The sequence below is a fragment of the Mustelus asterias genome, chromosome 18 (genome assembly GCF_964213995.1).
Source record: "Mustelus asterias chromosome 18, sMusAst1.hap1.1, whole genome shotgun sequence".
NCBI classification, from domain to species: Eukaryota; Metazoa; Chordata; class Chondrichthyes; order Carcharhiniformes; family Triakidae; genus Mustelus; species Mustelus asterias.
In genome coordinates this window covers 49,322,140-49,350,044 of record NC_135818.1, presented here as the reverse complement: position 1 = coordinate 49,350,044, position 27,905 = coordinate 49,322,140, and the positions used below count along the sequence as shown (strand labels likewise).

The 27,905-nt window shown below is 43.0% G+C and overlaps 1 protein-coding gene across 4 annotated transcripts in view; it reads left to right on the top strand.

Moving 5' to 3' along the window:
• Nucleotides 1-1,836: 1,836 nt before the first annotated feature.
• Nucleotides 1,837-27,905, top strand: part of LOC144507122 (E3 ubiquitin-protein ligase pellino homolog 2) — a 190,865-nt gene continuing 164,796 nt past the window's right edge. For all 4 annotated transcript variants that reach the window (XR_013500031.1, XM_078233897.1, XM_078233896.1 and 1 more), the window contains exon 1: nucleotides 1,837-2,043. The gene's annotated coding sequence lies outside the window, so the exon portion shown is untranslated. The remainder of the gene's footprint in view (nucleotides 2,044-27,905) is intronic.

Sequence of the window (27,905 nt, the reverse complement as noted above, 5' to 3'; positions counted from 1 at the left end):
CATCTCAGGACTCTAAGGGGCAATTTTTAGCTCGGCCAATGAACCTAACCCGCACATCTTTGGACTGTGGGAGGAAACCGGAGCACCTGGAGGAAACCCACGCAGACACGAGGAGAATGTGCAAACTCCACACAGACAGTGACCCAAGCCGGGAATCGAACCCAGGTCCCTGGAACTGTGAAGCAGCAGTGCTAACCACTGTGCTACCATGCCACCCTAGTCATTGCTACCGGTGAATGCAGCAATGATGAGCTATTAGTCCATAGCGTTACCAACCCCAACTCATGGATTTCTTCAAATCAAAGATGAAGAGCCAGCTGCCTCCATTGCCTTTACCTTCCTCCACCAGCCCAGAAATATGAGAATGATGTATTTCTGAGCTGTAAACTGCTAAATGTCACATAAAATCATACATCGCCCTATGAGGAATCAGAAATCCATGAAGGATCTTTTAGTGGGTAAGAAAGTGTCAGCTTGAATGGCCAATTGTTGCTATTAAAAATGAGTTGATCTTCAGTGGAGCTGGCCTATCAGAGTATTTAAGCAGTTCAACAGAGTTGATGCTACAGCTGTAGTCTCGTTCACATCCACACTTACATCAATTTAAAACCAGCTTTCCGGAAAACAAGAGTAGAAGCATCAAGAACAGAAGTAATCACGGTCAATGGATGTTTTGGTTCAATCAGTGTGGCAGAGAGGACAGGAGGAAGCGAAGTCCATGTCACCTCTGTTAAAAGCTCCCCAACATTGCCTCTCTCATTCAAACAATGCATCTCTAACCACTTTGAGTCTATGTTGCAGTTACAGATTTTGATTTGATTTATTCGTGTCACATGTATTGGGATACAGTGAAAAGTATTCTTTCTTGCGTGCTATACAAAGCATATCATACGTAGAGTACACAGAGGAGAAGGAAAGGAGAGAGTGCAGAATATAGTGTTACAGTCATAGCTAGGGTGTAGGGAAAAATCAGCTTAATATATGGTAGGTCCATTCAAAAGTCTGATGGCAGCAGGGAAGAATCGGTCAGTACGTGATCTCATATTTTTCCCCATGGAAAAAGGTGGAAGAGAGTATGTCTGGGGTACGTGGGATCCTTGATTATGTTGGCTGCTTTTCTGAGGCAGTGGGAAGTGTAGATGGAGCCAATGGATGGGAGGCTGGTTTGCGTGATGGACTGGGCTTCGTTCATGACTCTTTCATAAGTTCATAAGATATAAGAGCAGAATTAGGCCATTTGGCCCATTAAGTCTGCTCCGCCATTCGATCATGGCCGATATGCGCCTCGTCCCCATTTTCCTGCCTTCTCCCCATAACCCTTCAACCCATTACCAATTAAAAATCTAACTCCTCCTGAAATTTACTCACTGTCCCAACATCCACCACAATTTGGGGTAGCGAATTCCATAGATTCACAACCCTTTGTAGTTTCTCCTGGTCTTGGACAGAGCAGGAGCTATGCCAAGCGGTGATACATCCGGAAAGGACGCTTTCTATGGTGCATCTGTAAAAATTGAGGGGACTGTTTGCAGGAACAGCAAAAAACTGGTTTTAAAAAAAGGATCACTACGTCCCTGGGCATGCCTAGTTTTAATGTGGAGATTGATTTTTAGGCAGTGTGTGTTTCCAGCTGTAGTTTACCCCGTGCTAATACAAAAGCTCACACCCCGCCAGCAGTTTATGAAGTGCTTGGACTCAGAAAGTGAAGCTCTTGTAGAGTTTCAGCCTCGGTGCCAAAGGCAGCCGACCTAAGAGGGGCTGACCAATCAGTAGTATAGATGCAGCTTGACGCTGCTGTTGGGTTGAGGGGCTCCCCCCCCTCCCATTTCCTGCCTTGTCACTGACATGTTGGTTTCAAGGCGACTCGCCCTGAGCTGCTCATGCGCTCTGACCATCGCTCGCCAGAAGCAGCTGTAAACTTCCAGCTCGCCGAAACCGACACAGGCTCCTGCAGCCGACAAGTTGCTGCTCACCTACCTTGGCAAGCTGAAGCCAGTGCAGCAGAACTTTCCACCCCCCTGGCCCCAGCCTGACAGGCCTTCAGTAAGTACAGTTTCTATCAAACATAATTCGGGGCACAGCTCTCTCGATCAGATGTTCAGCAACAAAAAAAACCCACACACAGACACAGACATGCTTAACAGTCGGCTCGGTCTGTTTTACTTCCGTTGTTTGTTCAGTCCCCTCGCACTTTAAAAGGAACAGCAATCATCTCGCTTATTTTTTTATTATAAGACCACCGAAGAATTACAAACGCGTTTTGATCATTTTAGCTGGGCATTTGCTGTTACGATTACAGTGGGAATAATTTCCAGTTTTTTTTTCCTTGTGGATTTGCAACTCAACCCAACTGTAGCAGGGGCTGATTATTGGGCACCATTAGAGGGTCCAGTAAATGTATCAGTTTATTCCTTAAAACACTTTTCGGTTTACAAGATAGATTGAGTCAATGATCAATTCAATGAAAAGAATTAAGCGCCTTTTTAAAAAAAAACAAGCCCAAACGGTTTGACATGAATTCATTACAAAACGTTAGATTTCGGTATTTCACAATAGGTTTAACAATGTGTGCAGGCCGGGAAACATGTGGAGAATCCCAGTTTGGGGAATGGGGTAGGACACTGTGGCGTTTCCGGACAAATCGCTGCCACTATTTTTGAGCACGGATTTCCTTTCCGCCTTTCCTGAAACTCCGGCTTCGTGTTCTCAGGCGGTGTTTTGGGAAAGTGTTTCTCAAGCTACTCCACCATGCAGTACATCACGTAGGACTCTGATCCAGTTCTCGCTCAGTATGTCCACCCATCTACACTTTACAGCAGCTAGTACTGGAATTGCTGACTGATTCTCTTCCCCAGAGGGCAATTTTAGCACTCCCAACTGCTGCTTTGGTCACCACATACAAGAGCAGCAGGAGTAGGCCATTCGACCCCTCGAGCGGGCTCAGTAAGATAATGGCTGATCTGAGACCTAACTAAATAAACCTACCTTTGCCCCACAATCCCTTTGAAAATAAAAGACCACCAATCTCAGTTTTAAAATTGACCATTGATTTAGCGTCATTTGTAGAGAGAATTCCAAACTTTTTCCACCCTTTGCATGTTTTATAATTTCACTGGTGAATGGTCTAACATTTAAATTGTGCTGCTCAGTTCTCAAGTTCCTAACTAGCAGAAATAGGGGTGGCATGGTGGCATAGTGGTTAGCACTGCTACCTCACAGCGCCAGGGACCTGGTTTCGATTCCTGGCTTGAGTCACTGTCTGTGTGGAGTTGCCTCCGGGTGCTCCGGTTTCCCCCCTCAGTCTGAAAGACCTGCTGGTTAGGTGCATTGACCTGAACAGGTGCGGAGTGTGGTGACTAGGGGAATTTCACAGTAACTTCATTGCAGTGTTAATGTAAGCTTTACCTGTGACTAATAAGTTAACTTTAACTTTAGTTTCTCGTGATCAACCCAATGACCCTTAATATCTTGAAAGCTCTGATCAAATCACCCTTTACCGTTTGAATTGCAGAGAGTACAGCCTTAGTTTCTTTAAAAAATTGGAGTTCAGGAATTATTCTAATAAACCTATGCTGCACTCCCTCCAAGGCCAATATATCCATCCTAAAGTGCGGTGCTCAGAACTTCTTTCTGCACTCTGGGTGTGGTGTAATCAGGGCTTTGTTTAACTGAAGCATGACTTCTATCCATTTGTACTCTACTTCTCTAGAATCACAACCTGGTGTTGTGAGACTTCTTACTATTTTTCTAGATGTAAAGGCTATAATTCCATTAGCCTTGTTGATTATTTCCTGTACCTGATCATCCTATTTTCATGATCTACGTATCGTGGCCTCCAAGTCTCTTTACACCTCACTGATTCTAGCTTCACATCATTTAGTAAGCGCACTGTTCTATCTTTTTAGGTCCAAAGTTGGTGACCTTGCATTTGCCTACGTTGGAATCCATTTGACACAGTTTTGTCTATTCACATAATTTATCAATACCTCTTTGTATATTTTTGCTTAGAATATCTTTGTTTCAACTGCAAATTTGGACATGTAGTTTTCTACCCTGTCCTCTTAAGTCGTCAATGAAATCAAGTTGCCTTGATGAGAAATTATTCTTAGTAGACAATTTATCAGATGACAAAGTCACTGGTAACAAACAATGTGTCTCTTCAGATATTTTTTCCAAATTTGCAGACAGTGGATATGCATGAGGATCCCATACCAATTTCTCAAATTGGTGCAGTGATGCATGAATTTTAAATGAATTGGATGCAAGTAATTTTTGGAATAACACCTGAGTAGCTTGAATTGCTGATTCACAATTTTTACCTTGTTAGTTTTTCATAAGAATACTCAAAAACTCAAGAATTAGGAGCTGATGCGGACCATTCAGCACCTCAAGCCTGCTCTGCCATTTGATCTGATTGTCGTCTCAACTCCTCTCTCCTGCTTTCCTCCCATAACCCCTGAGTTTGTCGTCAATCAAAAATCTTATCTAATTCAGCCTGGAATATATTCACTGACCCAGCCTGCAGAGATTGATGACTCTCTGAGAGAGCATTTCGCCTCATCAGTCTTAAGTGGAAGATCCCTGATTTTTAACTTGTAAATCCTAGTTCTAGACACTCCCACAAGGGGAAACATCCTCTCAGTGCCCACCTTGTCAAGTCCCCTTAGGATCTTATATGTTTCAATAAGATCCTTCACATTCTTCTAAACTCTAATGAGTTTAGGCCCAAACTTCCCTCAAAAGGTAACCACTTCATCCCAGGAATCAGTTGAGCAAATCTTCTTTGATTGCAATGATATTCTTTTTTAAGTAAGGAGACCAGTACTCTAGATGCAGCCTAACTAAGGCTCTGGACAGCTGTAGCAACACTTTCCTACTTTTATTCTCCATTCTCCTTTCAATAAACACCAACATTCCATTTGCCTTCCTAATCAGTTGCCATATCTGTGTACTAACTTTTTGTGACTCATGTACCAGGACACCCTCTGTTCCAGAGAGTTTTGCAATCTCCATTTAAATAGTACACTGCTTTTCTCCTCTTCCTGCCAAAGTGGACAAGTTCACATTTTTCCATATTCTATGCCATCTGCCAGTTTCCTGCCCATTCACTTACCATATCTATATCCTTTTGTGGACTCATTGCGCCCTGAGTGTTTTCAATGTACACCTTTCCCTGATTTAGTTTAAATATACCATTTCTGCAGAATTGTGCTTTTAAGCTGGTGTAGCTTTTCTCCACTCCTGCAGTGTTCCAGATCAGAATTACTTTGGCGATCATTAGAACATTAAGCTATGGCACCACTGCTGATGTAACGTAAATTCCAGCTGCACGAGAATGATTGCTATCTTCGTGAAAAATGCAGCTGCTGACAATGTGTCATTGATCTATTTTCTGGAAATTTATCTCACACGTTTTTTGTTTCCATTCCTCCTTTCCTGTGCCACTCACTATTGAAGAAAAGCTAGTCAGTCCTTGCCAATGCCAATTTGTAACTTGCTCAAGAATTGCGCAAGGCTGCGTAGTGGGTTGTTTCTTCCACATTTTTTTGTTTTAAAACATTTTTTAACTCTTGTCTCCTGATAAAACAGGCTGTATGGGAAATCATGTGCATGGATGATTGTGAGAATGAATCCATATGGCACAAACCAACACACATCTTTAGTTCTAGTAAACTGTTCTCCAAATACAATGTCTCCATATTGAAATTCTTGATTCGGTGAACAATTACATACATGTTTTAGTTCTTGTCCCTCAGGGTAACAGAATGATCAGCCTCTTAACCATACACAACCACTCCCTGAACTCATTTCTCGACTGGTCTTTCATGTTTTCCATTCTTCACTGATAATTTAGGAAAAGTTACCAGTATAGGCTCTCATTGATGCCGTGTTATATGGTGAAATCTTTTAGCCTTGCGTTAAGAAGTGGATTTGAATGCTTTACCAGGCTGACGAGTACTCAGAGTGATAAATCTCACTTCATGAAAGGGAAGCCTGGTGGCAGTATTTTCTGTAGAGCACTCCAGCTCTGAGAAATAAAATATTAATCGAACAATAGATGTGTTGTACTACATATCTTGCTATTTCATGACATTCCTACCCTGCTTGAAATCAACCTTTCATGTGTCCATTTCTCCAACATTGCTGCAGAGATGTAGGTTACAGTGACTGCCTATCTGTGCTTCATTGACCTGAATAAAAGCTGGCGTTTTGGATGGGCTCAGTGGCTGGTCTGATGCTGCCCAGCCCCAGGAACCCCTCCAGTGGCTGAATTATGGCAAAATATTCACCCATATGTGCATCCTGCTTGGCTTAGTATTAACATTTTTACCCCGGAGAAGCAAGATATCCCTAAAGGCAGTGGAGCTACTCCAGGGTGTCCGTGCACAGCTCCTGTGAACATCTTTATTTGAAATGGCTGGGTGGGGCTGGGGGCAGGGCAGGGTGGGGTGGGCGGTGATGGAGGGTGTGGTGGGCAGGAGGTGGGTGAGGATGGGCGAGCAGAGTTCCAGTGCTACCAGGAACTGATTGCGATCATGTGAAAACAACATTCTGTTGGGCATATTGTAATGCAGGCATTCGGTTGGAGTTGTTTTGATCAGAAAGTACCCTGTCCCAACTGCTGCCACTGTAAAGCTTTCCTTCAGCTTTAATCATAATTTGTTTATTTGATTACAGTCTGTGTTTTAGAAATACACAGAGAAGTAATATTATTATCAACCTTTCTGCTTTAGTTTTACAGGGCTATTAACAATTCATCTGGCTCTGAAAATACTGTATTTTTATTTGGTTACATTCATGTTGTCTGAATCTATAAAAATTCAGAAAGCTGCAAAGAACAACATTTCTAGACTTTTGACACCACAAAAAAAGAGGTCATCCAGTAAGAACTGCCACTGAGATTAAGGAGCGAATTTGACAGAAATGCCTTCACGTGACTGTGCTGGAATACTCTGACGCAGGGAGTTGAGATGGAGCCAGTTCATCTTTTAATGGAAGAATAGACAATCATTTTAAGGAAATGAAAATGCATTGCTCTGTGGAGAGAGCAGGGTGGTGCAACGGCTACAACTTAGGGGTCAAAATGATGACCGTGACTTGCGTATGCTTCAAGGGCAAATTGTGCAGAGATTTTGGAGGCTATAACAAGCAGGGTAGGTCAGTGGATGTATTATATTTGAATTTTTAAAAGGCCATACAAAAGAATGTTGCACTAGATAAAGGCTCATGAGTAGGGCTTATATATTTGCATGGATTGAGGATTGGTTGAAGGACAGGAAATAAAGAGTAGGAATAAATGGACCATTTTTCAAGTTGGCAGGCTCTTACTTGTGGATTGCCACACAGGTCAGTGATTAGGACTCAGCTATTTACAACCTACAATGACTAACTTTGAGAAAGGGGCTGAATGTGATGTATCCAAGTTTGCTGTTGATACAATGTTAGGTGGGGAAGTAATTTGTGAGGAAAACAAAAAACTGGAATCTTCCTGCCCCTGTGGTGGTGGTTTTGGAAGCAGGTGAGAGTTGGGGGGATAGCTGTGGGAAGGCTTATTTAGATAGTGATCTATATAGATAGTTGCATGTCGAGCTTGCTCCCTGATGCGTTCCTGCTTTATGCTGGAGGTGTGCTCCTAGCAGCAGCAGGTTGCTAATCAGGGCAGTTACAAGGGTAATTAGCCCATATTTATCCATTGCAATGCGATCTTACAAATTGGGTCTGCCTGCTCCCCAGGAGGTGGCTACACGGGGGAAGTTCAGAGCCTCAAAACATCCATGCTGTTGAAGAGTTCACAGAGGCTTGTGGCCAGATTGCTGTCTGCCTATATCAAAGCTCTGCCATTGAGAGGTAAAATCATGGAAATAGATGTCTCTGATGGCCAGATACAGTGAACTTTTCATCTGCTCCACTGATGCAAATGGTGGCTGCACTGCCTTCCTGCCTGCCATACAGGAACACTCCCACTAGACTCACACTGGGGACTGCAGGAGGCTACTGGAATGGGCTACAATGCCCTGAGCTCCCACTTCCAGAACTTGCTAAGAACGGTGCTTGCAGAGGTGGCCTGTTGCCTCCTAGAAGATTGCCCCTGTTGGCAAAGCTCTCATCCAAGTGGGTCAGGACCAAGAAGTGGTCCCTACCCTCGATTATTTTCTATGCCTGGTAGATTCTGGCCAAATTGCCTACAGAGGGAGATAGATTGAGTAAATAGGCTAGAAGGTGGCAAATGGAATAAAATGTGGGGAAGTGTGATGTTATTTTGGTAAAAAGAATTTTTAAAAAATGTTTTTAAAAATTGGTATAAAACTATTTAATATTTGAAAATCCTTGTACATGAAACAGAGAAAATGAGCATGCCAGCAATTAGGAGGGCAGATAAGATGTTGGTCTTCATTGCAAGAAGTTTGTAGCACAGGAGTGAGGAAGTCTTGCTGCAAATTTATAGAGCTTTGTTGAGACCACACCAGGAGTACTGTGTGCAGTGTTGGTCTCTGCACCTTAGGAAGTCTATACTTGCCTTTGAAGCTTCACAACATTGACCCTGGGATGAGAAGGTTATCCTCTGAGGACAGTCTTGAGTGGAATGGACTCATGCTCACTGGAATTTAGAAGAATGAGATTTGAACTCATTGAAACATGGAAGATTCTCAGAGGCATTGACAAGTGTGCTGAGAAGCTGCTTCATCTGGCTGGAGAGTCTGGGACTGGAAATTATATTCTCAGAAAAAGGGCGGTGGTGTGTTGGGTGGGTTGGGCGAGGGAGAATGGCTATTTAGGACTGAGATAAGAAAATATTTCTTTGCTCAGAAAGTTGTTAACTTTTGGAATTCTCTATCCCAGAGGGCTGTAGATGCTGATTGTTGAGTTCATAGAATCATTCAGCCCATTGAGCCTGCACCAACAACAATTCCACCCTGACTCTATCCCCGTAACCCCATATATTTACCTTGCTAGTCCCCCTGACACTAAGGGGCAATTTAGCATGGCCAATCAACCTAACCCGCATACCTTTGGAGTTATAGTCATTTATTGAGATTTTTGGATACTAACAGAATTGAGGTTTTTGGCAGGAAAGTGGATTTGAGTTCAAAGATCAGCCATAATCTTGTTGAATGGCAGAACAGATTCAAGAAGCCATATGGGATCCTCCTGCTTCGGTTTCTTGTGGGATGTGTGAAGCAAGATTGGATATGAAGATACCATCATCTTTGGTTTCAGCCTTTCAGTTGGCTATGGCTTCAGCAATGAGAGTCCCAGTAGTGGTCAGCATTATCTCCTGCACAGGGCTCAGGATGCCCAGGCATACCTGTCCTCCTCTGGTTACCTCCTACCGTCATTGGTTTTGCACCACCTTGTCCTACAACAGAGAGGGAATTGGGTCAGTGAATGTGGTATAGTCTGGTTTGGGTGTTCTAGCTATCATGGATGAATAGTTGTAGCATGAGGAATCTGGGAGTTATAGGTGTGAGTACAGCTGTGCTGTGTGTGAGAGTAGGTGTAGTTTATGAATCAAACAGAAAATGCTGGGAAATCTCAGCTGGTCTGACAGCATCTGTGGAGAGAGAACAGAACTAACATTTTGTGCCTGGATGACTTTTCGACAGAGCTGACATCCATGGCTAGGCCAGCATTTATTGTCCACCCTGAATTGACTTTGAGAAGGTGGTGGTGAGCTGCCAAATTGAAGTGCTGCAGTCCATATAGTGTAAGTATAGCTAAAGTGGTGGTCAAAATCCTGGAACTACTGACATGTTTTCCTCCTTCAATTGTGGTTTCCCATCCACCGTAGTTGACAATCATGTTCGATCCATCTCCCGCGTCTCTACTTTTAACCACTCCCCTGCCTCCCAGAACCAGAATAGGGCCCCTTTATCCTCACTTTTCACCCCACCATTCTCTGCATTCAAAGGATCATCCTCCACCCATTCTCCCTCTCAGCATTCTGCAGGGACCATTCCCTCTGGGATCCCCTGAGGAAGAAGAGCTAAAAAACATAAACAAACTCTTAAGATGTTCAGAGTTAATGTTTCAAGTCTGCATGACACTCTCTCCACAGATGCTGTCAGACCTGCTGAGTTTTTCCAGCATTTTCTGGTTTTATTTCACATTTCTAACATCCACGGTATTTTGCTTTTATCTTGAGATATTCCACATTTTTTTAAATCATGTTGGAGACATTTGACATACAACAAATGTAAAATTATTCTTTCAGGGCCAGTAAAAGTTTTTAGCAGTAATTATAAACTTAGTATGCCGTTAACCTAATTTAACAAGGTATGACTTTTTCAAGGGTTTTTAACATCTAGACATAGAGTAGAAGTTCTCATTAATTCAGCGATTTCTAAGTGATTGCATTCTGCAGAACTTCAATAGGACATCTTTTTGGAAAAGTGTAGAATCATCCACAGCAATTCCTGGATTTCCGTATTTAGCTGCGCATGCATTGATTCCAGAAGTTGCTGACAGTTTTAGAGAAGAGAAGTGATGACGGCAAAACCTAACCGTTTCACCATTATTGCTGCTACAGAATCCTGACCCATGAGCAAAATGGGCCTGAGAAACCAGTGGCTGAATTTTATGGTATTTCTTGCTCCACTCCTGCCTGTTACAAAAGTTGGTTTCAAACTGACCAACTTTTAAAAAAAGGCTATCCTGCAGCAATAACACGCTGGAGATGGCCTAAATGAGCAGAGCTCGGGCCTTCTGCTTCTCAGTGTGAGGAAACCCGTCCTTGGGAAGATTGGCTGACAACTCTGGCAGTCCCAGCAGTGCCAGAACTCAGTGGGCACTGATGGTACTGCAATCAGGCCCTAGATGGCAGGCGAGATGGATGAAGAACTGGGTTTTAGAGGCCAGGCAATGAGGCCCAAAGAGGAGTATTATCTTGTGGGGATGCGCCCCTGATGTGCCTACCAAAGGATATACTCCCTTCCTTTTAACCAGTTGGACTAAAGAAACAGCCTGCCTATTCCCTCCCACATGACCATACCAACCATTTCATGGTGTGTGGGCAGTGTAAAATATGAGTTTGTTGCCCATTGGTTGCCCGTAGATTTTGGTTCCTACCTGCTTACTGTTTCATGGGGTGTGCCTTTAAGAAATATATTTATATCATGTTTCTTGTTTAAAATTCAGCTCTGGTTTACAGGGTGCCAATTTGTCTGTAAACCAGAATGAGAATGCAGGAGAATAATTGGTTTCAGATAATGGGGTTTGTTTTAATCTGAATTAGTGCAGAATCTCTCCTCCATCTTTAAAAGTCTGTATAACAACTGAAGGAAGAATATTGAGGATTTGAGGGGGCACACACAATACTAGAATGTTGCTTGACAAGAAAAAACAGAAATATAGGGAAAGACTTTAACACGAAAATACTAATTTTTTTTAGAGTAAGAGTGCAACGTGATATAAATGTTTAATATTGTGGAAAAATGGGACAGTGTAACTAACTAAAAACAATCTGTTTTAGCAATTGAGGGTCTAGAAGGAGAGGCCATAGATACAAGATAAAATGTGAGAGATCTGGAACAAAGAGCAAGAGAAACTTGTTTACACAGAGCGGTGTGATGCTGTGGAATTTATTTCCGGGATTAGTGGCTGAGGCAGAAACTCTATTGATATTCAAGATTAGGTTGGACAAACAAATGAAGGAAAATGGGAATAAATGGATATGGATCAGGACTGGTAAACATGATTGGGGAGGGTAAATGTTGACATCAACTTGTTAGGCCAAGTGGCTTGTTTCTAACCTCTAAATTTTACATATTTCCACGACAGAGGATTTATGCTGGGATCTATTTTTATTTATCATGACTGGACATTTCCAAGACTTGTGGAAAAATAATTTGCAGCAGAAACCATTCTTGTGCAAACCCAGCTGTTTAAAATGTTTTTGCAAACCAAGTACTGGTTTGAGAAAAAGAAGGCCAGACACACACACCTTGCTTGTTCGTGTGAGAACTTAGATCGCTTCAGAGTTTATATAACTGACCTTGGTTATTTCAGATTTCTCATTGTTCAAACTTTGCAGTTTGGAAAATGAAGTAATTGAGAGGTCACATTTTTGGATTTGGGTTAGTTTGAACCACTGTTCCTCCAATAGCTAAATTTAACTTTTGCTCATGCAATCATATAAATGAGAAACAAACACTGGATAATTTATTTGGGTTGTTATAAACAGTTGTTTGCAGATGCCTGCATTATAAAACATTTTTTTTAATGGAAAGTGCATATCCGATACTGAAATATGTATACTGTGTAGTGTTAGGACCGGGATGGGAGGAATGTGCGTGTTATCTAACCCCTCTCCACAGGACATACTTTAAAAGTTTAATTTTCTCACCAAAATGGCCAATTGTTTACCTCTACTTTTGAACCCAGAATAAAAGAAACTTCTCAGAATGATTGTTTATTATAAACCAAAACTTTTTAATAAGTTGCAAGTACTGGTTTACACATAATTGTACTCGGGAAGTATAACTATCTGTCTCTTCCTAAAGAAATCCCACAGCGCGCGCACAGACAAATAAAGGACAAGCAGATAGAGTCTCTCTGCAAAGATGGGCTTTGGAGGATGGGCATTATAAAATGAAGGATAAAGTCCACAGGGTCTCGACACTGTCGACCTGGAGTTCCCTCGTGTGAAGATAGGCCACTGGTCCGGGTGGTTGTCTGGCAGCTCTTATCAACTGGTTGCAGCTTTGCAAATCTAAATGCAGACAGGTTACATGCAAATGAGGGTTCTGTGACTACAGGTTGATAGCCCCACACAATTACAGGAAAGGTAGAGAGAGAGAGAGAGCACCAGTTAGGGCAGCCTTCTTTCCTCAGCTTGTTTCTCAACAAGACTGCTTTCAAAACCAGATGGTTCAAAACTTAAGAGGGGGGACGATCTTACCAAAAGAATTCTAAGTGCTGAACGAGCGTGAAAACAGGAGAGAATTGTGCCCATCGTGGGCGAGCTCCCAGATGCAATTGTATGGCACTTAGGGGGAAAAAAAGAGCCCAAACATGATTCTCGCCAGTAGGGGAGTGAGTGGAGCCTATTCATGCCAGAAAACTGGCTGCTGAGCTCTAGGGACACAATTGCACAGACATCCCGATCTCCTAGTGCTTTGGTGGGGACCATACGTGATCCTTGTAGATGCAGATCTTGACTGGCGGACAGGTTGGAAAAGTGAGCCCGGATGATAGTGCCTGGGACTCACTAATTATATTTCGAATAGCTCATAGCACAAAGCTGATTTTGCCAGCAATTTAGTGCAATTTATTGGAAAAGGGTTGCTTGTTGACAGTTTCAAGGTGAACATATGACCGTCATTTTAAAAACAAAATCCCAGGTCAGCAACCGAATGTGCAGGTAAGGCCATGTCCTTCCATTTTGTAAAAGAAAAATTCAGATTTCAGAGAATAATAAAACATCATTATATAACAAATGAGGAATATCATTTACTGAAAATCTACACAACTTACATTGCATATGCATAGCATACTGAGAGTAGTTCTGCCTTCATGAAACTGGTGTTGGGGAATTTTTGCATGGCAAGGATTTTTTGAGTAGAAAATCTGAGTGACAGGCACACGGGCCTTCCCACCATGGACTTATTTGGGTTGGGGACAGGAAAGTGGCAAGGTCCTCTCCCACTGCCCCCCATCCCCAAGCAAACTTGCCATGGCAGAGAGCACAAGATTCCACCCTCTGTCTCGGTCTGCTTTGTCCTTGGTTACATTTGTACCTTCGCCCTCTGTCTTCTCTGTTTGTAGTTCACCGTTGTGTTTCCTGGCATGGCACCCATATCTTAACTTCCTTCCTGTTAATAATGGTTCTAGGTCAAGGGTCAGCTGGTCACATGCTCCAGTATTTCTTCTTATCCAGGGAATTTGCAATTGATCCCATCACAACTGATGCAAACTCTTGTCCCTTTCAAACATTCCTTAAAAAAAAAATTTTTTACAGACGTCAAAGAAATGACAAATGTTCCTTCCTGTACTGCTTCCGGGTCAAAGTTAGTTGCACTATCTTGTCAACACATGGTTTTAGAATGATACTGTTCCAGGATATCAGTAGCATTTTATGTTTTCTACGAATTGGGCTGTGGATTCATTTCCTTCAAGAGATTGTACTTGTTTTAGAAAACATGCTCCCCCAATTGTATAGTTCAGTCCCTTAACAGCTGAAAGTGTTGTATGATTTAAATATAAAACACTAGCGTTACAATCCCCGTGGGGAAACTGTAAACCAAAATAACCAATTTTTTCAATTGACCTCCAAAGAAGAAATTACCAACAAGATTTGATCTTTTGCAATTTTTATTTCAACATTAATCTGAATCAACACTAAATTAAGGGTGAATTAACAGACAAATGATACTTAAACTGAAGAAGTAATTTCCCTTTAAATAGTCAATACAACAAAGATGTACCTTGTGCAATCACAAGCATTTGCGTCACTCCCAGGACAAATGTGGCACTATGTTGCTATCTAGTTCCACTATATACTGTTCCTTATTCATTCGGGATAGGTCAACAGCTTTCGCCTTTGAGATTCACGTGTCCAATTATTATCAGCAAGACACATTTCAATGAACTTTGTCTCCTTTGGGTCATGACAGTCCTGATGCTGTAGCTTGCCAGAGTTCCTACTGAACTGGCAAAGCTTGTGGCTTGTGCTACCAAATAAACCTGTTGGACTTTAACCTGGTGTTGTGAGACTTCTTACTGTGCTTACTACCCCAGTCCAATGCCGGCATCTCCACATCATCCAGTGACACCCCAGTTCTGGAAAAACATCCAGCAACATCTGGGATATTCACACAGCTTTCGAGTCTTTTAGCCAGTTTGCATAAGAGCACTTGTCTCCTTTTTTGCCAAACAGAAAAACTGTCCTCTTTCTGACTGTCATTTATTTCTTCCCCTCACAAGAATTCTTTATATTCCTCTTTCTGGGTGGATTCATGAGGGTCTCAGTCACTGGTGAGAGAGTTGGCAAACCCCTGTGTCACCTCTTTTGGGAAGGCCTGGTACATTTTGTGCCACTTGAGCACTTGACAGGGTAGCTAAGGGCCTCTCCCCAGCGGTAAGGACCCCGGCGGCAGAACTCTCACTGGCTGAGAGCTGCCAGCCAATCAGAAGGCAGCAGCTGTTCTGTGTTCAACAACATGTCGAGGTAGTTGCTGCTGCTGGTACTACATCCAGCTGACTCCTCCAATAGAGGAAGGACCCAGGCACAGGTGAGTCTATGATGGTGGGAGGGGGGTAGTGGGTGGGAGTGGTAGGTTGCCAGCAAGGAGAGGAGGGTGGCTTTCAGCAGACCTACTTTCAAATGCTGGCACCCTTGATCAAAACTCTTTGAACAAGGGTTGAATGGTTATGCTCCCTGAATGTGTTAATACCAGCAGCAGCGGGATGAGATCTTTTATTGGGCAATAAATGCTCACTGAAGGGTTTCAATTGATGTTGGGATAAGAAGGCCTTCCCTGGGCCTTCCTGTCAAGGACTTAATTGGGGTGGAGGCAGGAGGCACCTGCAACCTTTTTGTGTGATTAAATGCCCCGCCTACCCCCGCAGCAAAGTTGCCTTGGCAGAGGGCACAAGATTCCACCCTCTGCTTCTGTCTGCTTTGTCCTCGTGTCAACCTCTGTCTTCCCTGCTTGTAGCTCTCCTTTGTGTCTGGCAGCATGACATCCATATGGGGGCGGCACAGTGGTTAGCACTGTTGCCTCTCAGTGCCTAGAACCGGGGTTCGATTCCGGCCTCGGGTGACTGTGTGGAGTTTGCATATTCTTCCGTGTCTGCGTGGGTTTCCTCTGGGTGCTCCAGTTTCCTTCCGCACTCCAAAGATGTGCAGATTAGGTGGATTGGCCATGCCAAATTGCCCCTTAGTGTCCCAGAATGTGTAGGTTAGGGGGATTAGTGGGGTAAATACTAACGGGAACAGGTGTGGGTGGAATTGCCCCTTAGTGTCAGGGGGATTACGTAGGGTTACAAGGAGAGGGCCTGGGTGGGATAGTTGTCCATGCAGACTCGATGGGCCGAATGGCCTCCTTCTGCACTGTGGGGATTCTATGATCTCTTAACTTCCTTTCTGTTGGTATTTTTTTAGATCAAGGGTTACCAGGTACATGCTTCAGTATTTCTTATTATCCAAGTTATCCAAGGAAATTGCAATTGATCCCGTCACAATTGATGTAAACTCTTGTCCTTTCCAAACACTCTTAAAACAATTACGGATTCCACAGACATTTTAAAGAAATGACAAATTTTTCTTCTGTACTGCTTCCGGGTCAAAGATCATTACACTATCCTGTCAACACAGGGTTTCACCATGATATTGTACCGGAATATCTCCGTAGCATTTGTCCATGAATTGGGTTGTGGATGCATTTCCTGCAAGAGATGGTACTTGTTTTACAAAGTAAATTTCCCTTTAAATAGTCGATACAACAAAGATGTATCTTTAGCAACCACAAGCATTTGCGTCACTCCCAGGACAAATGGGGCACTATGTTGCTATCTAGTTCCACTATATACTGTTGTTTATTCATACAGGGTAGGTCTGGAGTCCTTCTGACAACAGCTTTGCCTTTGAGATTCACATGTACGATTATCATCAGCAAAACACACTTTAATGACTCCGATCTCCTTTGGGTCACGATAGTCCTTACAGTGTAGCTTGCCAGAGTTCTTATTCAACCGACCAACCAGTAACACCCCCAGCTCATTGTTTGGCAACTTCTGGGAAAACACCCAGCAGCATCTTTGAGCTATTCACACAGCTTTCAAAGTTTTGGACCCTTTTAGCCAGTTTGCACAGTGCCTCCAAGAGCTCCTCTCTCCTCTGCCAAACAGAAAAGCTGTCTTCTTCCTGAGAGTGATTTGTCTCTTCCCCTCAGAAAAAAATCTGTGTGTTCCTCTTTCTGGGTGGAAACATGAGGGTCTCCGTCACTGCTGAGAGAACTGGTGACACCCTTGTGTCACCTTTTTTCGGGAAGGCCCGCATCTTGTACTACTCAGGCACTTGACCAGCCAACATAGGGCCTTTCTCCAGGATCAAGGACCCTGGTGGCAGAACTCTCGCTGGTCGAGAGCTGCCAGCCAATCAGGAGCTGCCAGTTGTTCTGTATTCAGCAGCACGGTGAGGTAGTTGCTGCAGCTGGTACTACATCCAGCCGAGACCTCAGATGGAAGTGGGACCCAGGCACAGGTCAGTGATGGCAGGAAGGGGGTTATTGGGTTGCGTATTGGGTAAGTGGGAGTGGTGGGTTGGCAGCAAGGGCAGGAGAGTGGTTTTCAGCAGGCCTGCTTCCTGGTGCCGGCACCCTTGATCAGGCGCTGAGTGCCTTTGGACAAGGATTTGCTGGTTGTACTCCCCAAATGCGGTAATACCAGTGGCAGCAGGATGAGACCTTTAAATGGGCATTAATTGATGTACAAGAATGGTTCCAGGGATGAGGAATTTTAGCTACAAGGCTAGATTGGAGAAGCTGGAGTTGTTTCTCCTTGGAACAAAGAATCTTGAGGGGCTGATTTGATAGAGATTTTCAAGATTATGACAGGTTTAGATAAGGTAGATAAAAAAGAAGCTATTCCAATTAGCTTATGGCTCAAGATCCTCTAAATATTGTGCAGTGAGAGTATCTGAGATGGTGGCTGAGTGTGAGAGCGAGTAGTGCTCGTCACTGTCTTCCTGCTGTTTCACCTCTGACTCTCCCACCACTGCCTGGCCACATTGCAGTTTTTTGTTGCAGGAGTGCCTGTTTACAACATCTGTAGCATGTAAATCACAAGAGATTGTGGGCTGATGGTGAAGTGGGATGTGAGGAGGAGGATTAGGAATGAGCATACCATTGTTTTTGATGCTTTCAGTCCTGGCACTGACCACAGCCTAAACAATGGCCTGTCCAATGATAGAAAGAATGATCTTTTCTATTGGGATAAGGATAGACAACCGTGACTTTGGTTATTCATTATCTTGTCTTGCAAGGGAGAGGGAAGTGTGCTGGTGAGTGTTGTGCAAACTGTTTGGATGATTCAGATGTAGCAAAGCGCTTTACAGCCAGCGAAGTATTGTTTTGAAGTGCAGTCAGTGTTGCCACACATGATCAAATGCTGCCTTGATGTTAAGGACAGTCACTCTCGCCTCACCTGTCATGGAATCTTTTACATCCATCTGAGGTGGCAGATGGGGCCTTGGTTTTAACATCTCATCTGACAGACAGAGCCTCCAAAATTGCATCACTCGCTCAATACTGCACTGAGGTCAGGCTGCATTGAGTGTCAGTCTAGATTGTTGCACTCGTATCCTGGAGCAGAATTTAAAGCCACAGCCTTCTAACTCCGATACGAGAATGGTATCAATTGAGGCACGGGTGACACACATATATCTGTCATTGTTGAATAGCTGACAGTGCATGTGAGATGTGAATGTGAGACTTGCAACAGTGCTGAGTGTGAGAGGGTGAAATGAAGATATAAACGTGAGGAATGACCCATGATTGTTTGAAATTGTGGGTAGATGGGTGAACGGTGCTTTGAGCTGTGTAGGAGGTTAGGTTGCAGTTTGTGGCAAATGGCATTTGAAGGTGAATTCACTGACCATAACCATTTGCTACATATGGCTCTGCATTCAGACCCTGGTTACTGCCATTGACCTCCATTGCTGTCTTCTTGCAGTGCCTTTGTACAGTTTGTCTGGGAACCTCTTGGACCCCTGTGGACAGAGGACCTCTCTCTTCTTCTACGTCCCCCACCAAGGCCTCCAGTGCAGCACCAGAGAACCTTGAAGAGGTCTCACCACCACCCCCAACCCCCACATCATCACACTTCTAGTCTGTTTGCTTTCTCTTCCACAAGTGGTTGCAACAGTTGCTTCTGCCAGAAGACATCTCCCCCCCTCAAGAGGTGGAAGCTGGCTTTATGTGATTCCAGTTTGCCACAAACTTGTGATTTTGAGTATACAATCCATTTACCCAGTTTGGCTGAGCTGTTGAATTTAGCACCCAATATCTGTTACTTCACTACAAATTCGTAGCAGTTTGTACCTCAGTCACAAAGTCAAATTGCTGTTAAATAAATGAGAATTAATCTCCAGGTCAATTCCGAGGATGTTATCATTATCTGTTTCTTTTCAGACTTTTAGCATTTGTTGATTTCCTTCTATTTCATAAGGAATATTTTATTATATATATAGTCTTAGCAACACTTCCTTATGCATCAAAAATATTACAATCATGGCCACTTCCACAGAACTCGATTCTCTGGAAACAGTTCGCCTGAAATGTTTGGTATATGTGGGCTTTGCTTTCCAGCTCCTGGCTCAAGTCCCATTCTTTCGGCTTCAGCCAAACCTGATACTGCAGTGGTCTCAGCACAAGTGATTCTTGTTGAAAGTTCCATATGGTAATTCTCTGACTTTGCACTCTGAAGTACTTTGACCACCCTTGAGCATGCATTAGAAGTTCAGGCAGCAGCTTCCCAACCGTTACTGAAAAACACGGCACGAGAATTTCTGACATACTCCCAGGGAAAAGAGGGCAAGGGAAAAATAAAGGGATGTGACGGGGTGAGTAGCAGCATGAATAAAGAACCAAAAGGATCATGGTGCATGGCAAAAATGGGCTGAATAACCGAGTGGGAGAGAAACATGAAAGATTTAGCAAAGCAAAGGTTCCCATTACTGGAAAATGTGGTGGAGAAAGGGGGTAGTCCCAACCAGTACAGACCATTCTATCAGATGTATACCAAGCAACAATCCCCCCCCCGCAGAACCACTCTCTATACAGAAATTTAGTTCAAATCTTTATGTACAGGTGTATTGCCAATGTGTTTACTAGTCATTAGTGAGCAGTAATGTTTATCTTCTTTCATCATCTTTATCTGATGAGTTTCTCTCTCTCGCTGAGTGAACAGTGGAACTTCAGTTCAGCATACTGCATTATCCAGTCTCTAATCTGCTGAATTTAGCATTTTCAATTTTATACCCAGTCAGTGGGGAAAGAGTGGGGGAATACCCCTGCTCACCAACTCGAATCCCAGCTGTTAGATATCTTGCAACCTAAAAATCTACTTTGGCTTCTGACTGACTGTAATTAAATTAATGTTTCTTTTCCTGCATTCAAGTATGTCAGTGCAAATAATTTTTGATTTGTTGACTGTTGTTATTGTTTGATATTATGCTGACAGATATTGGGGAACATAGAACATAGAACAGTACAGCACAGAACAGGCCCTTCGGCCCATGATGTTGTGCCGAGCTTTATCTGAAACCAAGATCAAGCTATCCCACTCCCTATCATCCTGGTGTGCTCCATGTGCCTATCCAATAACCGCTTAAACGTTCCTAAAGTGTCTGACTCCACTATCACTGCAGGCAGTCCATTCCACACCCCAACCACTCTCTGCGTAAAGAACCTACCTCTGATATCCTTCCTGTATCTCCCACCACGAACCCTATAGTTATGCCCCCTTGTAATAGCTCCATCCACCCGAGGAAATAGTCTTTGAACGTTCACTCTATCTATCCCCTTCATCATTTTATAAACCTCTATTAAGTCTCCCCTCAGCCTCCTCCGCTCCAGAGAGAACAGCCCTAGCTCCCTCAACCTTTCCTCATAAGACCTACCCTCCAAACCAGGCAGCATCCTGGTAAATCTCCTCTGCACTCTTTCCAGCGCTTCCACATCCTTCTTATAGTGAGGTGACCAGAACTGCACACAATATTCCAAATGTGGTCTCACCAAGGTCCTGTACAGTTGCAGCATAACCCCACGGCTCTTAAACTCCAACCCCCTGTTAATAAAAGCTAACACACTATAGGCCTTCTTCACAGCTCTATCCACTTGAGTGGCAACCTTTAGAGATCTGTGGATATGAACCCCAAGATCTCTCTGTTCCGCCACAGTCTTCAGAACCCTACCTTTGACCCTGTAATCCACATTTAAATTAGTCCTACCAAAATGAATCACCTCACATTTATCAGGGTTAAACTCCATTTGCCATTTTTCAGCCCAGCTTTGCATCCTATCTATGTCTCTTTGCAGCCTACAACAGCTCTCCACCTCATCCACTACTCCACCAATCTTGGTGTCATCAGCAAATTTACTGATCCACCCTTCAGCCCCCTCCTCCAAGTCATTAATAAAAATCACAAAGAGCACAGGACCAAGCACTGATCCCTGCGGCACTCCGCTAGCAACCTGCCTCCAATCCGAAAATTTTCCATCCACCACCACCCTCTGTCTTCGATCAGACAGCCAGTTACCTATCCAATCGGCCAACTTTCCCTCTATCCCACACCTCCTCACTTTCATCATAAGCCGGCCATGGGGGACCTTATCAAACGCCTTACTAAAATCCATGTATATGACATCAACTGCCCTACCTTCATCAACACACTTAGTTACCTCCTCAAAAAATTCTATCAAATTTGTGAGGCACGACTTGCCCTTCACGAATCCGTGCTGACTATCCCGGATTAATCTACATCTTTCTAAATGGTCGTAAATCCCATCTCTAAGGACCTTTTCCATCAATTTACCAACCACCGAAGTAAGACTAACCGGTCTATAATTACCAGGGTCATTTCTGTTCCCTTTCTTAAACAGAGGAACAACATTCGCCATTCTCCAGTCCTCTGGCACCATCCCCGTGGACAGCGAGGACCCAAAGATCAAAGCCAAAGGCTCTGCAATCTCCTCCCTTGCCTCCCAAAGAATCCTAGGAAACATTTCATCAGGCCCAGGGGACTTATCGACCTTCAGTTTATTCACAGCTGCCAGGGCATCCTCCCTCCGAACATCTATTTCCTCCAGCCTATTAGCCTGAAGCACCTTCTCTTCTTCAAAAACATGGCCCCTCTCCTTGGTGAACACTGAAGAAAAGTATTCATTCATCACACTTCTTATCTCTACTGACTCCATACACAAGTTCCCACTACTGTCCTTGACCGGCCCTAACCTCACCCTGGTCATTCTTTTATTCCTCACATAAGAGTAAAAAGCCTTGGGGTTTTCCTTGATCCAACCCGCCAAGGACTTCTCGTGTCCCCTCCTAGATCTCCTAAGCCCCTTTTTCAGCTCATTCCTTGCTAACTTGTAACCCTCAATCGAGCCATCTGAACCTTGTTTCCTCATCCCTACATAAGCTTCCCTCTTCCTTTTCACAAGACATTCCACCTCTTTCGTGAACCATGGTTCCCTCACTCGGCCATTTCCTCCCTGCCTGACAGGGACATACCTATCAAGGACACCCAGTATTTGTTCCTTGAAAAAGTTCCACTTTTCATTAGTTCCTTTCTCTGACAGTTTCTGTTCCCAACTTATGCCCCCTAATTCTTGCCTAATCGCATCATAATTACCTCTCCCCCAATTGTAAACCTTGCCCTGCCGTACGGCCCTATCCCTCTCCATTGCAATAACAAAAGACACCGAATTGTGGTCACTGTCTCCAAAGTGCTCTCCCACAACCAAATCTAACACTTGGCCCGGTTCATTTCCCAGTACCAAATCCAATGTGGCCTCCCCTCTTGTCAGCCTATCCACATATTGTGTCAGGAAACCCTCCTGCACACACTGCACAAAAACTGCCTCATCCGAACTATTTGACCTACAAAGGTTCCAATCAATATTTGGAAAGTTAAAGTCCCCCATGACAACTACCCTGTGGACTCATTTTTCGTTTTGAACATGTAGTGTAACTGCCAAACACACAATGTTAAATGGAAAGAAAGGCTCTCTTTAGTCCAGAGCAGCAACACCCTCTGAGCCCAGCCACAGAAAAGACCCTCTTGCGTCAGCATGAGATTTCATTTCCTGCTCCGGCTAGCCACGTGACCCAACAAAATGAGAATCATTTAACACTGATTTGTGGTGGTTTGCAGATGCTGCTGCATGAGGACATGGGCCCTCTGGAAATCAGTACAGAGTTTGTGTGTGGCTTTTACAGCCAGCAAGGAAACAAAACTCTGAGCCTATTGGGCTGAGTGAGTTAGGTTCAAAACGGGTCAGAGCTGAAAAGGTTGAATCCACTAAGCTTGAGCCACTCCTATCCTGAAAGAATATTAATAAATAGCAAAATAAATGTTCACAGTAAAATCATTATATTGGAATGTTAGGTGTTACGAATATTTTAATTTCATAATTTGTGTATTTTAGGAATATAACTTTTAGTTTTGGAGAAATGACAGCTGTAAATCTTAAGGTAATCAAAATTCTGGAATTCAGATGTGGCCAGATCACTCAAGGTGAGAGCCACAAAACAGCTGGTGGGCACATTTAGCTGGGGAACTGAAGACAGTAAATCTGAGGCAAATTGCTCTGTGTTCTTTAAAAATGAGAATTATACATCTAATTCCCCAGATCAAAGATAACTGGTAAACAAGTACCCATATACTTTCCAGATCAAAGGATAGGTCTGGAAATTGTAGATGATTGCTTTGCATCTCTATCTGGGACATCCCGGGGTGCCATGTTGTCATGGGTATAGATGCAGGGCTGGTACCCTTTTGTATTTCATTTATCTGTGTGTTTTTTCACAGATACAGGGAGAGTGAGAAAGCTGCCAGCAGTAGGTGTTTGAAAGCAGTTGAGACCAGAAGCAAGGGTCTATCAGAAACTAGGGTATTTTCTGATTTTAGAGTCGCTGAACAAGAAAGTAGTGGGGTCAATGCTTAAGCTAGGGTTCCACAATTGTGAGATCCGAGAGTTGGAGAGTCACCTGGCCCAATGCTAGTGGAAGAACCCCAAGAAATCTCACACCTCAGAGAATAACAGGAGTATCGAAAAGAGTGGCAATGAAGACGTTAAGAGACTTCAAGGTGATTTAGACAAGTTGAGTGAGTGGGCAAATGCACGGAAAAATGTGAAGTTATCCACTTATGAAGGGAAAACAGAATGGCAGAATATTATTAAATGATGATAGATTGGGAAATGTTGATGTACAAAGTTACCTGATGTCATTGAAAGCAAGCATGCAGATACACCAGGCATTTTAGTAGGCAAATGATAATTTGGCCTTCATTGCAAGAGGACTTGAGTACAGGAGCGAGATGTCTTACTGCAGCAGTACAAGGCCTTGATGAGACCATACCCAGTGTATTGTGTGCAGTTTTGGTCTCCTTATCTAAGAAAGGATATACTTGCGATGGAGGGAGTGCAGTGAATGTTCACCAGACTGATACCTGGGATGACAGGATTATTGTATGAGGTGAGATTGGATCAACTAGGCCTGTGTTCACTGCAGTTTAGAAGTATGAGAGGGAATCTCATTGACATGTATAAAATGCTGACAGGGTTGGACAAACTGGGTGCAGGGATGATGTTTCTGCTGACTGGAGGGCCTCGAATAAGAGGTCAGAGTTTCACGATACAGGGTAGGTCATTTAGGACTGGGATGAGGAGAAACTGCTTCATTCAAGAGAGTGGTGAACCTGTGGAATTCTCTACCACAGAAGGCTGTGGAGATCAAGTCACTGAATATATTTAAGAAGGGAATCGATAGATTTATAACTCTAAATATATCAAGGGGTATGAGGAGAGTACAGGAGTATGGCATTGAGATAGAGGATCATCCATGATCATATTGAATGGTGGAGCAGGCTCGAGAGCTCAATGAGCTACTCCTGCACCTATTTTCCATGGTCAGAAACTTGCACCCAAAATTTGTGCGTGTGCCTGACCCAGAAGCACGGGAAGAGGTCAGGCATACAGTCCCGGCGTCATTGTGCACTTGCATGATACTTCAGTGGTGTGCACAAGAGTCTGAAGCGGGCCTACCGACAAACAAGCAAATTTAAATAAATGTGTTGCCCATCTGCCTTTATGATTGACAGGCGGGCTGATTGGCAAGGTGACCTTTACATCGAAGCTGCAACCTTGATTCAGGGCAGGATGAAAGATCATGGCTCACTAAAATTAACACATACTGTGTATGAATGTGCTGCCCAGACACTCATTTTTCTGTCAATATTTATTTTTCATGGGTCGGCAGCTCCCTGAGACAGCTACACAGTGGCTTTCACCTGAGGGAGCACATTGGAAACCCCAGACTGTACCCTTCCTTTCCTTGGTGCCCGCCCTCCCTGGTAGTGTTCAGCCTTTCAAAGCACATGTTTCATGCTGGCTGGCTGGTGGGCAAAAAACTCAAACCTATGTTTCTCTGAATTAAAGTGAATTCCTGATTGCTGTAGCACACTTCAGTTTGGTCCCAGGAGAAATAAAGGAATCCTCAACATGCTTTAACGTATAAGGGAACTCTTGGATGGAATTAATAACTGAACAGGAAGTGCTGTGTTGAAATCTTTGGGTTTATAATCTAAGTATTTATGAAATAAATTGAATTAAATAAGTAATACTTGCTTTGTTTAACTCTTGTGCAGTAAACATTTTTATTTAAAATGTGAAACCTTGTGGTATAATTCTCTTCATTTATGAACTGCGTGTATGAAATTATTTTAAAATGTTAATGGTCTCCCTGGAGATCATAACACAGGCTTCTGCTGGGAAGTCTTGAACATACTAATATATTTGTAGAGAGGGAAGCTGGGATTACCATGGGTGTGCCCAATAAAGCCAGAAGTAAAATTAGATATTGAAATGCATTAAACATTAATTCTTGGATAGTGACATGCTACATAAGATAACAGCACAATAAATATTATTTCACACAGTTGTGATTTTTAGTCAGGTACTTTGTGTTGACAGGTCAATCAATTGATATCATGTTACACTTTACTGACCTTTCTGTGTGGCAGCTGGGGACCACTGGGTAGTTGAAAGAACCACTTAAGTGGTAGTGATCTGTAAATGGAGAAAGCAAAGATTACCTTCTGTTCTCACTTTAGTCTGTGATTGATTCTGTGTCTTACAAGGCAAAGGGGAATATCTCTAAATACAGATTAGCCCGATAAATGGACACAAGACAAAAAAGCAATCATTTCATGGCTAATTCTATCTTTCTCTTGCAATCTCTCTCTCACACGTATACAAACTATTCTAGTTCTTCGGCTTATTGAAAAGGCACTATCCATGTGTGGAAGGACAAACAATTAACACCTACATGTTACCATGATAGTGCCTGATCCAAAGATTTAGCAATGTTTTCCTGAGTTTGGTGTGACCTGCGTCATCGTTTCCCAGGTTTCCGAACACATGGAAAATGGATTTCACAAATACACTACATGGCTGTACCTTTATCGCTAAGACTTCAGAAATGTCTTCTGGATCCCCACCGTCCATTTGTAGAATTTTGGATTTTTTTCTGTGGGAGAGTGTGAACAACTTATCAGCCGGTGTTGCAATGGTAGTAAATCGATCGGAAAGACTATTGTCTTTTGCCCAGCTCTGTAATAACACCATTTAAGCAGTTACATGGTCTAAGAAGGATTTGCATAGTCAAAGAATGAAAGCATCAAGCACAAAGTCATTTTGCCTAATGGTAAATAAAATATGTATTGTATTCCAACATGTTGAGACTGTCACAGGATTGCTCTTCTTTCTGCACATTAGCATCAATATGATTCATTGCACCTATTGTGGGGCCTGAAGCTCTATTATTCAGTCGGGCTCAGTGAAAGAACAAGTTGTTCCTTAATTACCTGAGCATTGCAGATGCTTTTTGCACTGTATAAGTAAAACATAGATTAAAGGAGCTAATAAGCCATAATTAAATCAGTAAAGAGAGTCTGCCTCAACAACTTGTGTCTTCGTTTTTTTAAAAGAGTATATTACATATTTATGGCACAGAAACAGGTCCTAACAGATCTAAGCTGATGCGCTACATGGGTCTCCTGCCACCTTCATATTACCTGATCAACATTGACGTTAATCACTTCAACCACTCCACTTGCTTGTGTGTTCCACATTCTCTCCATACACTTTAATAAAGAAATTTCTCTTGAATTCCTTATTGGATTTATTCATTCCTATCTTGCCTTTATGCCCTTATTTTCAGACACCCACAAGTGAAAACATCTCTCTGTCTGCCTTATTGATTCCTTTCAAATTTTAAAAACTTCTGTTGGATCACTTTGCTCTGGAGCAAAGAGTTCCAGCATGTTTAGTGTTTTCTGATGGTTCTGCTATCATCCTTGTAAAATGGAGAGTCAGTGCAGACCTGATGGGCCGAATGGCCTCCTGAACTGTATGGATTCTATCTAAATTAGCATCAGATTGCTGAACAGTCTTTGCTCTGATAAAGTGTACATCAGTTTAATCCATAGCATGTTAAAGTGTTACACTCTCACAATTCACACTATGTTCTACAAACAAGAAGATATGCTGTGTGTGTGTCTGTGTGGTGTGTGTCTGTGTGGTGTGTGTCTGTGTGTCTTCAATTTATCACAACTTTCCATTCTCCTATTTCCATCGTGCTATCCACTGCATTGTCAGGGTCACTTTCAGGGCAGAAGAAACAATCATAAATCTATTTTTTATCCATCTAACGGTATTTGCAGGTTCTACCTGCCCCTCTCTTTAGCCCAAAGGCAGATTAGTGACCTGCTCTCAGGCTTCTGTTAGTCCTCTGAATTGCTGGTGGGATGCCAATGTGAAAAGCCCATTAATAACTTTCAATGTATCTCTTCTCCTTTGTAACAAAGCACGATGTTCAATCAGTAGACTACAAGATCAAATCTATATCTCACTGGGTCCAAATTCACCATGTCATAATTGTCATTTTATAGCTCCTTTTTTAAAATTTACCAACCTGAGTGACTCATAAAATTGAGAGGACAACCTAAATTCTGTTAAGCTGGGTAATTCTATCAAATGTTTGGTAAACTTGCTGCAAAACATAAAGAGCGAACATCTCTGCAACTCCTTCATTCAGTGTCTTAGGCTGTAATTTATGGCACACGGCCCCACTCATTTATGTTTTTTTTCTTAATCTACACTGTAAGGCTATTTGATGTA